Source organism: Citrus clementina, unplaced genomic scaffold (genome assembly GCF_000493195.1).
Source record: "Citrus clementina cultivar Clemenules unplaced genomic scaffold, Citrus_clementina_v1.0 scaffold_9, whole genome shotgun sequence".
Lineage (NCBI taxonomy): Eukaryota > Viridiplantae > Streptophyta > Magnoliopsida > Sapindales > Rutaceae > Citrus > Citrus x clementina.
In genome coordinates, this window is record NW_006261964.1 from 9,504,304 (window position 1) to 9,514,367 (window position 10,064).

The 10,064-nt window shown below is 35.9% G+C and overlaps 1 non-coding gene across 1 annotated transcript; it reads left to right on the forward strand.

Annotated features, from left to right (window-relative positions):
• The first annotated feature begins 8,796 nt into the window (after positions 1-8,796).
• LOC112101667 lies at positions 8,797-8,900 on the forward strand. The gene has a single exon (XR_002907676.1). It is a non-coding gene; the product is annotated as a small nucleolar RNA R71 (small nucleolar RNA).
• The last annotated feature ends 1,164 nt before the right edge of the window (positions 8,901-10,064 follow it).

The window sequence follows — 10,064 nt, forward strand, 5'->3', positions numbered from 1 at the left end:
AATGTAAAATGACGGTTTTCTCCTTTATAAATATGCATTTTCTAACACTCAACACACCCCCCAACCAGCTTATTGCTAGTCCCTAGCAAATAAAGCGAAAACAAAATTCAAATTCAAAATGATTTTTTTTTTTTTTTTAGAAACACTTGTGTTTATTCAATCAGATTAATGATAGCAATCAAATAAAAGTATAAGCATTATCTCCAGTCTAAAGCAACATCACACCCACATCAACCATCCACATGAATCAACCCAGTAGACTTTGTTATAGCTACTTTCAAGAATGACATGTCAAACCCCAAAATCTCACTGGAAGTAGTGACACTCTTACAAATAAATTAAATCCAATAAAAATAGTCATTCCAATGAATGGTAATTGAGAGAAAATAATGAAGAAGTGATATCACATGCTCTCACCAAGATGAAATAAATATGCCCTCAGCTTAAAAATAATACGATCTCAAGTCAAATAAAAACTGTTAGTCAACCCAATTTATTTATTTATTTTTTTTATATGCACCACTACATCTTTTTAGCCCATATAACTAGTTTCTACTTCAGATTATAGTTCCCTAAAATCAGGAAGGACTTTTATTAGGATGTAACGTAGGCTAGGGACATGGTTAACAAAGAAAGGAAATAAGGAAAACAAAGTGTATGTTTGAGAAAAATGCAAAGAATTTTTTATTTTTTTATTTTTTGGAAGTTGCAAGGTGGATTTCACCTATTATTGTTATTTTTATTTTTTTGAAACAACAACTTTTGTTTTGTTGTTTTTTTTTTTTGTATAACTTCACTGAACAATATAATTATTTACATTTTCTCAAACATAAATAGGTGATGGAACTTATAAGATATCGGATAATACTCCAAATCGGAGTGGGTCAAGATAATAAGTTGACAAAGAAAATGTTTTTTTTTTTTTAAAGGCTCAAAAGGGTTAACTATGGATATTTAATAAAAGGGATGGCTAGAAAGGCTCAAACGGATCAAAGATGGCCTTTCCATCGTCTTTTAGGGCTCTAAATAACCTTCCATATCTACTAGTTAGATGGGCCTCCAAATGTAGCAACACACTTTTTTTTTTTTTTATTAAGGGTTAACTCAAAAGAAATCTAGAGATCGTGTATACAATAATAAACTGTTAAGCTGTATAAAGAATGGGCAAAAGGGTTACTCTCCAAGAAAAATGATAGACTCAAAAACTCACTTGGTACTTATTATGACATGTTCATTCCTTTAAGCAACGCATATTTGTCTCCGACATCAACATGCAGAGTAGCAAACATAATGTAACATCACTTAAGACCAAAGATAATACAAATACTAAAATTTGAAATTAATCATGTCATCTAATGTTAAAACAAATCACATAATTTTTTTTTTTAAACAACATTCTCCCCCCCAACCTATTCTAAACATGAAAGGAAAATATGTATGCAGAGATATGAAAATGATGCATAAAAACTAATTAGAAAAGTTACACTTAAAATGATAGAAAACGAAAAATGGGTTTTTTTTTTTTGTACTAAGAAGATGCGTTTCTAGAGGCACTACACTCCATATTCAGCCATCTTCGACTCAAAAGTTGGAAAATGTATATTCATAGAGGAGAAATTAAAAAGAAGAAAAATAAACATCAAAACTTAATAAAGAAAAAGAAAATGTCTAATTTTTTTTTTGAATTTTTTTTTGAATTTTTTTTGAATTTTTTTTTTCAAACAATGAAGATGCGTTTCTAGAGTAACTACACTCCATATTCAGTCATCTTCAACACAAAAAGTTAGCAACAGTTAGTTTCTACAACAAAAAATTAGTAAAAACTTAACCAAAATTCCACAATTGTCGACTATTCCCTCCCCCCAACCAGAACGAAACATTGTCCTCAATGTTTGAAATGAAAGAAGTAGAGTTTAGAAGACATCACCTGGGTGGTGCAACACAGAAGAAAATATTTACAGGCGGAGAGTTAAATCTAATTTGTACTTCTTACTGCGGCTACTGTTACCATCATTATTTGGTCGCTCCAACACAAAGGTCCAGGGGTCTGGCTCCGGTTTATAAGCTTGTAACATATCAAGTAGCTCAGTAGCAGAGTGAGCACAAATAAAGAGTTTTTTCACATTAGAAGGAATGAAATAGTTTTTTATTGCATGGTTAAGAAATGCGATAAAGCCATCATAAAAGTTATTGACATTTAACAAACCGATGGGTTTCTGGTGAATGTGTAGATGGGCCCAAGATGCTAGTGTCATAAGTGCCTCTAGTATTGCAAGATCTCCTGGAAGGAAAATAAAAGCATCAGCATAATTAAGCATTTCAGTTATTCTTTCTTGCATACCTGAGACGACTAACTCTTCTCCAGTTGATGAGTCAGACGAACTGCCCAATGGTTTTAGGACTCTTGGGATGATGCCTAACACTTGACTTCCTCTGATAAAAGCTGCTTCTGAGACCATTTTTGATAACCCTCGATTACCTCCTCCATACACCAAGTGTAATTTTCTCGCTGCTATGCTTCGACCAAGATCTATGGCTGCCTCAACGAACTCTTTATGTTTGCCATAGGTAAATCCAGAAAGCACACAAATGTTCTTGAATTGTCTATTAGGAGTAGCTGCTATTGTGATACTTCTCGAAAACAATTTGTGAGTGCTTGACAAAAAAGAAATCATATTTAAGAGTCTTGGTGATAGTGGGTCATGGTTGTGTATGAGGTAATATGTCAGTGTCAAATAACGCGTAAAGCACGTGGCTCGCAAGTCAAAAAGAAAACAGTAAAAAGGAAAAAGCAAACAGTAATAAAATTATTAAAGACAATAATGCAAACAATAAGACAATAGTGAAATAAAATAACAATAAAGTAAAAGGATATTTACAGGTAGTTGCGACTGTGGCTCACATCTTCCTCTGGTTTTACGTCCAGAAACGGCTTGAACGCCCTCTATGGGTCGAGGATAGGCTTCCTATCCAGTTTTCTTATAAACTGGCAAACAGGGTCGTTTATAGTCAGATTCCCGAGACTATATCGTGCATGCTCTTTCTGGAATAATGGCCATAACTGGAGAATCGCTCCTTGCACATATCCACTGGGATGCGTTTCAAGAGACAAAAGAATATCATCCAATGACTCCTTATTCAAGCCATCCCTAATGAATTGAATCTTATCTTCCCTGTTGTTAGACACCATTCCTAAAGAACATGGGTTTTTATTGCAACTCATTCTGGCACACTTATGACAAGCAACGGAAATTCTTCGAGCTCGTCGTTTTCTTGCATAATTTCCTTTACCACAACCAGGCATGAATGCAATAAATTTTGGAGGTAACTCACCTGTCGATCGTACTTTCGCCTCAATTAACCAACGGATATCAGCAGGTATGTTATTCCTCATGAGCAATCGCATGCGTTCGGACCGAGCTTTATAGATCGTAAGGAGGGCATTCTGAGGAAGTGAAGGGAATCGCTTGTGAAGCTTTGCTAGAATCTCATTTCTGTCCATACCTTCGCCTCAGAATATCAGTTATTATGGGAAACTGAAGTAACCGACTTGATTGTCACGGAGTACCGTTATCCGCCACTTCACCGGGGTAACAAACTAAAGCGCACAAACAGAAAAACAAATTAAAACACACAAAGAAAATTAAAATCGTCCTCTTATTGAATTTACCTCAAGCTCCAACTGGATGTCGTAAACACTTCTCTCAATGTCTCTGAGTTGGCGTTCTAAACCCTCAACATAGGCTACTAACTCTGGTGGCTGTAGAGCCCAAATGCGATGCGTTTTACAAAATTGAATCTGCCTTTTGAGATGAGTTTTGACACGTTGAAGTGGTTTAAGAATGTTCAGAAGGAACGATCTAATTAAGGTACTCATGATTAAAAATGATAAGAGAAAACTTAATAGTTAAACAAATGCACTTATGCAAAAATAATTTCAATTAGCAAAAGAATAATAAAAAGAAAGAAAGAAAAATCAAATCAACAAAAAAAAATCAATTCAAATCTGGTGGGTCACTCAAATTAATTTCGGTGTTTTCTCCATATGGTTGGTACTCTAGATATGGCTTTAATCTTTGACCATTAACTTTAAACGTGACACCGTTCTTTGGGTCCTTAATTTCAATTGCCCCGTGTGGAAAAACAGTATGTACAATAAATGGGCCAGACCAACGAGAGCCTAACTTACCTGGGAATAGGTGCAAGCGAGAATTGAATAAAAGCACTTTCTGACCTGGAGTGAAAGATTTTCTCATAATTTGCTTGTCATGGAAGACTTTCTTCCGTTGCTTGTAAATCTCGGCATTTTCATTGCGAATTTCTTCAAGTTTTGCCAGCTGTAATCTTCTTTCTGAGCTGGCTTGCTGCATGTCAAAATTGAATTTCTTGATGGCCCAATATGCACGATGCTCGAGTTCCACAGGTAGGTGGCAAGCTTTTCCATACACTAGCCTGTAGGGTGACATCCCAATCGGGGTCTTGAAAGCCGCTCTATATGCCCATAATGCATCATCAAGTCTTAATGACCAATCTTTTCTGTCTGGCCTCACCGTTTTTTCTAATATGTGCTTTATTTCTCGATTGGAGATCTCAACTTGGCCACTGGTTTGCAGATGATATGGGGTCGCCACTTTGTGAGTGATTGAATACTTTGTCAAAAGAGCTTTGAATGCTTTGTTACAAAAGTGGGCACCACCATCACTGATTATTGCTTGAGGGAATCCAAAGCGTGAGACAATATTGCTTTTCAAAAATCATATCACCACCTTGTGATTATTGGTTCTGCATGAAATTGCTTTTTCCCATTTCGATACATAGTCAACAGCAGCCAATATGTATTGATGGCCAAAAGAAGGGGGAAATGGTCCCATGAAGTCGATACCCCATACATCAAAAATCTCAACCACTAAAATTGGATTTAGTGACATCATGTTCCTTCGCGTAATACTCCCCATTTGTTGACACCTATCACATGAAGAACAGAAAGTGTAAGCGTCTCGAAATATAGTTGGCCAATAAAAACCACATTGTAAAACTTTAGTCGCTGTTTTCTTAGCACTAAAATGGCCTCCACAATCTTGTTCATGGCAGAATAAAAGGATATTCTAAATTTTATTTTCTAGGACACATTGTCTAATAATTTGATCTGCACAATACTTGAACAAATAAGGATCATCCCAAAAGAAATTCTTTATCTCTGCAAAGCATTTAGCCTTATCTTACTTGGTCTAATACTCTGGAAGTTTACCTGTAACAAGATAATTAACTATATCAACATACCAAGGTAATACTTCCACACTCATTAATTATTCATTTGGAAATGACTCATTCAATATTAATGGCTCTGTAATTGTGTCAAAATGGAGACGAGAGAGGTGGTCCGCCATAACATTTTCTGTGCCTTTCTTATTTTTGAATTCTAAGTCGAACTCCTGCAAAAGTAACACCTAACGAATTAGTCTAGCTTTTGCATCTTTCTTTGTGAGAATATATTTAAGAGCAGCATGATCTCTGAACACGATTATTTTACAACCAATGAGATAAGATCGAAATTTCTCTAATGCAAACACTACTGCTAGCATTTATTTTTCAGTAGTTGAATATTTCAACTGTGCATCATTCAATGTCATACTAGCATAGTAAATAACATGGGGAATTCGATTAACTCTTTGTCCTAATACTGCTCCTACTGCATAATCAGATGCATCACACATGAGCTCAAATGGTAAGCTCCAGTTTGGGGGCTGAATGATGGGTGATGATGTCAACAACTGCTTTAGTTTTTCAAATGCCACAAGACATGAATCATCAAAGATAAAAGGTACATCCTTAGCAAGTAAATTGCATAAGGGTCTAGAAACTTTGCTAAAATCTTTAATGAAACGTCCATAGAAACCAGCATGCCCAAGGAAAGATCTTACTTCTCTGACTGTTTTGGGTGGAGGAAGATTAGAAATGAGATCCACCTTGGCTTTGTCAACCTCAATACCTTTGCTCGAAATGATGTAACCGAGAACAATACCTTATTTTACCATAAAATGGCATTTCTCCCAATTTAACACCAAGTTTTTCTCGATACATCTCTGCAGAACTAGTGCTAGATGATGTAAACATTGATCAAACGAGTCACCAAAGACAGAAAAATCATCCATAAAGACTTTAAGAAATTGTTCAACCATATCAGAAAAAATGTTCAACATGCATCGTTGAAATGTAGCAGGTGCATTACATAATCCAAATGGCATCCTCCTATATGCAAAAGTGCCAAAAGGGCAAGTGAAAGTGGTATTCTCTTGATCTTTTGGTGCAATGGGAATCTGATTATATCCTGAGTAGCCATCTAGAAAGCAATAAAATTCATGGCCTGCCAATTTATCAAGCATTTAATCAATAAATGGTAAAAAAAAATGGTCTTTACGTGTGACAAAAGTCAACTTTCTATAATCAATGCATACACGCTATCCTGTAGTCACTCTAGTGGGTATCAATTCATTATCAATATTCGTAACTACTGTGACTCCTGACTTTTTGGGGACAACATGTACAGGACTGACCCATGAACTATCAGAAATTGGGTAAATGATACCTGCATCTAATAGCTTAAGGACTTCAGTTCTAACAACTTCTTTTATGTTAGGATTTAACTGACGTTGCATCTCCCTAGTAGGTTTAGCATTTTCATCAAGGTGAATGTAATGCATGCAGTCTACTGGGTTTATACATTTTATGTCTGCTATAGTCCATCCTAATGCTCTTTTGTGCTCTTTTAAAACATCCAACAACTTACCTTTTTGTTCGTCATTTAGGGATGATGAGATGATTACCGGCAGAGTACTTTCTTCTCCCAAAAATGCATATTCCAATGTGTTGGGCAATGGTTTGAGCTCGAGTTTTGGTGGTGATTCTGATGATGGGATAAGTTTCTTCTCTAATGGTGCTAGTTGTTCAACTCTTGACTTCCATTTATTAGTGTCCATGGATAATGCTGAGTCAAGTAGGGCGTTGACCTCGTCGACTGATCTGTCAATATCAAAATCCAAACCAAAGTGAGTTAAACATGTTTGTAAAGGATCATCACTAAGGTTTGAAAGAAAAGTGTCATCAACTATTGTTTCTATTAAATCCACATCAACAATTCCATCATCTGCACTGTGAGGTTGTTTGGCAATGTTGAAAATGTTTAGCTCCATAGTCATGTTGCCGAAGGACAACTGTATGTTTCTAGTCCTGCATTAAATGTGAGCATCCACAGTTGCCAAGAAAGGTCGGCCTAGGATAATGGGGATGTGCTTCCTTGAATTCTGTATTGGTTGAGTGTCAATTACAATGAAATCAACAGGAAAATAAAACTTGTCTACCTGGATAAGCACGTCCTCCACAATACCACGAGGTAATTTTGTGGACTGATCTGCACGCTGTAACACCACTGGAGTTGGGTGTAATTCTCCCAATCCAAGTTTCACAAATACTGAATAAGGCAACAAATTTGCACTAGCTCCTAAATCTAACAAAGCATTTTCAATTGTGTGGTTCCCTATACTACATGAGATAGTGGGGGAGCCTGGGTCTTTGCATTTTAAAGGAATTTTATGTTGGAGTATAGAACTAACGTTTTCTGTTAAAAATGCCTTTTTTTGAACATGCATATTTCTCTTTTTAGTACAAAGGTCTTTAAGAAACTTGGCATAAGATGGAACTTGTTTAATGGCATCAAGCAAAGGGATGTTAACACTTACCAGTTTGAAGATTTCGAGAATCTCGCTTGTGGATTTTCCCTTCTTTCATTTCTCTAACCTCTAAGAAAATGGAGCTTTAGGAACATATTCTCGTGGGTTGGTTTCTTCTTTTTCCTCCATTGGTGAGTCCTCAACATTCACAGGTACAATTTGATTTTCTTTTGTCATCGGCATCTCCACTTTGTTGTCGACTTCTTTTCCTTTTCGCAAGGTCATGACTGCTTTGACCTCTCCATGCTGTTGTGGTGAACTGGTACTTGCTTTATGTACTCCTTTAGGATTAGGCATTGGTTGACTTAGAAACTTGCCTTTCTCAACAGTCATTGCCAAGGTCTGAACTGAAGTAGCAAGTTGTCCCACCATCTTCTCGAGGCTTGAAACTGATTGAGCTTGTAAGTTGAAGCCTGCTCTCAACTCATTTCGTAGTCCATCAATGGTGCGGTTTTATTGCTCAATCGTGGAATGAGTAACATTTTTGAAATTCTGGAATGCATACTCCCATGGTTTGGGTTGAGAGTAGTTCTGGTTTTGATTGTATAGTCTAAATGGGGGCTGAGAGGCTTGAGGAGCTTGAGGAATTGGTTGCATTAGTGGAACTGGAGCTGCTGGTCCATTCTGTTGGAATCCTTGAGACCATGAAAAATTGGGGTGGTCTCTCCATCTAGGGTTATATGTATTGGAGTATGGGTTGTAATTTGATGGCTTTCTCATTACACCTATGGCATTGGCTTGATCTGAGTATGAGTCATGGTCATGTGGTTCTGTTGATTTAGCAGTCGATAACGATGCTATTTGTCGAGCAAGACCTTCAACCATCTCCTTGACTTCTTTAATTTCTGAACTGGATTTGCCAATGTGAACCTCATTTACTCCCTTAATTCTTCTAGTATTCCTGAGTGACCGACTCCGTTGTTGGGAATTATCCGCTTGTCGCTAGAAGAATTCCTAAATTTCTGATGCACTTTTTGACATTAGCTCTCCTCCACTTGTTGCCATTAGCCATTCTTGCACATTCGGCAATAATCCTTCCAAAAAGTATTGGCATTGATGCCATTTCTCATACCCATGATGTGGACACTTCAAGAGTAACCCATTGAATCGCTCCCATGTTTCGAAAAACTGCTCGTCCTCTCTCTGGGTAAACTCTGAGATTTCCCTGCGAATAGCATTGGTTTTATGCACTGGGAAATATTTATTCAAAAATTTTGTAACTATTTGTTCCCATGATGTGATGCTATTAGCAGGCAATGTATTAAGCCATGAACGAGCTCTATCCTTTAAAGAAAATGGGAATAGTCTAAGTTTTACATCATCATCTGAAAAAATCTCATATTTAAAAGTTTGACAAATAGCATGAAAATCATTCAGATGATTATATGGGTCCTCATTTTCTATGCCATAAAATGTGGAGAGACAATTTAGCACACTAGGTTTTAGTTCAAAACTCCTAGCAGCTATATTTGGGTATCTTATGCATGATGTGCTCAAATTTGCTAAAGGACTGAAATAATCCTTAAATGACCTCTCCTGTGGTGCTTGTAAATCCATTTTATTTTTAACGTGTTTGTATGTGTGAAGTGTTTTTTCTAATTCAAGGTCTATAGGTTCAAGATTAGGAAATAATGACCTACGACCATGCATACAAAACAAATAAAATAAAAATAATGATGGGAACAAAACAAATAAAAATAAAGATGATGGATAAATTACAATACTAACCTTATTGCGCTATTACAACCTTACTATAAAAATACACAAAAACAAATACGTGAAATAAATTAATAAGATAAACCAAAAAATATTTACAAAGAAAAATAAATTGAAAAATAAATTACAGAATTTTAAAGAAAAGAAAAAGAAAAGAAATACTAATCTTTAAATGTAGATTCACTTTTTTTTTTACTTTTTTCTTTTTTCTTTTTTTTTCTTTTTTTTTAAAAATACAAGAAAACAATTAAATGGAATTATTCACAAAAATTAATTCTATGAATTAAAATTACTTACCTCCCCGGCAACGGCGCCAAAACCTTGTTGTGCAAATTTTATTGAACTCGCAAGCGCACGAATCTATTGTAGAATAAATTAATGGTGACGAGTGTCGATCCCACGAGGAGGTGGATTTTAATTGTGTGTAGAATTAATTTTGTAAATGGGTGGTTGGATTTGTGGTGAAAATGATTTGGATTATCCTAAAATTGGAATTGAAATGGCGAGAATAAATTGAAGAGAAATTTATTGAGATGACGTACTTGGGTATCTGGATCCATATCAACATGCACCATGGGCTAAATATTCCTTATTAATACTAATTAAATCATGAGGGGGGAA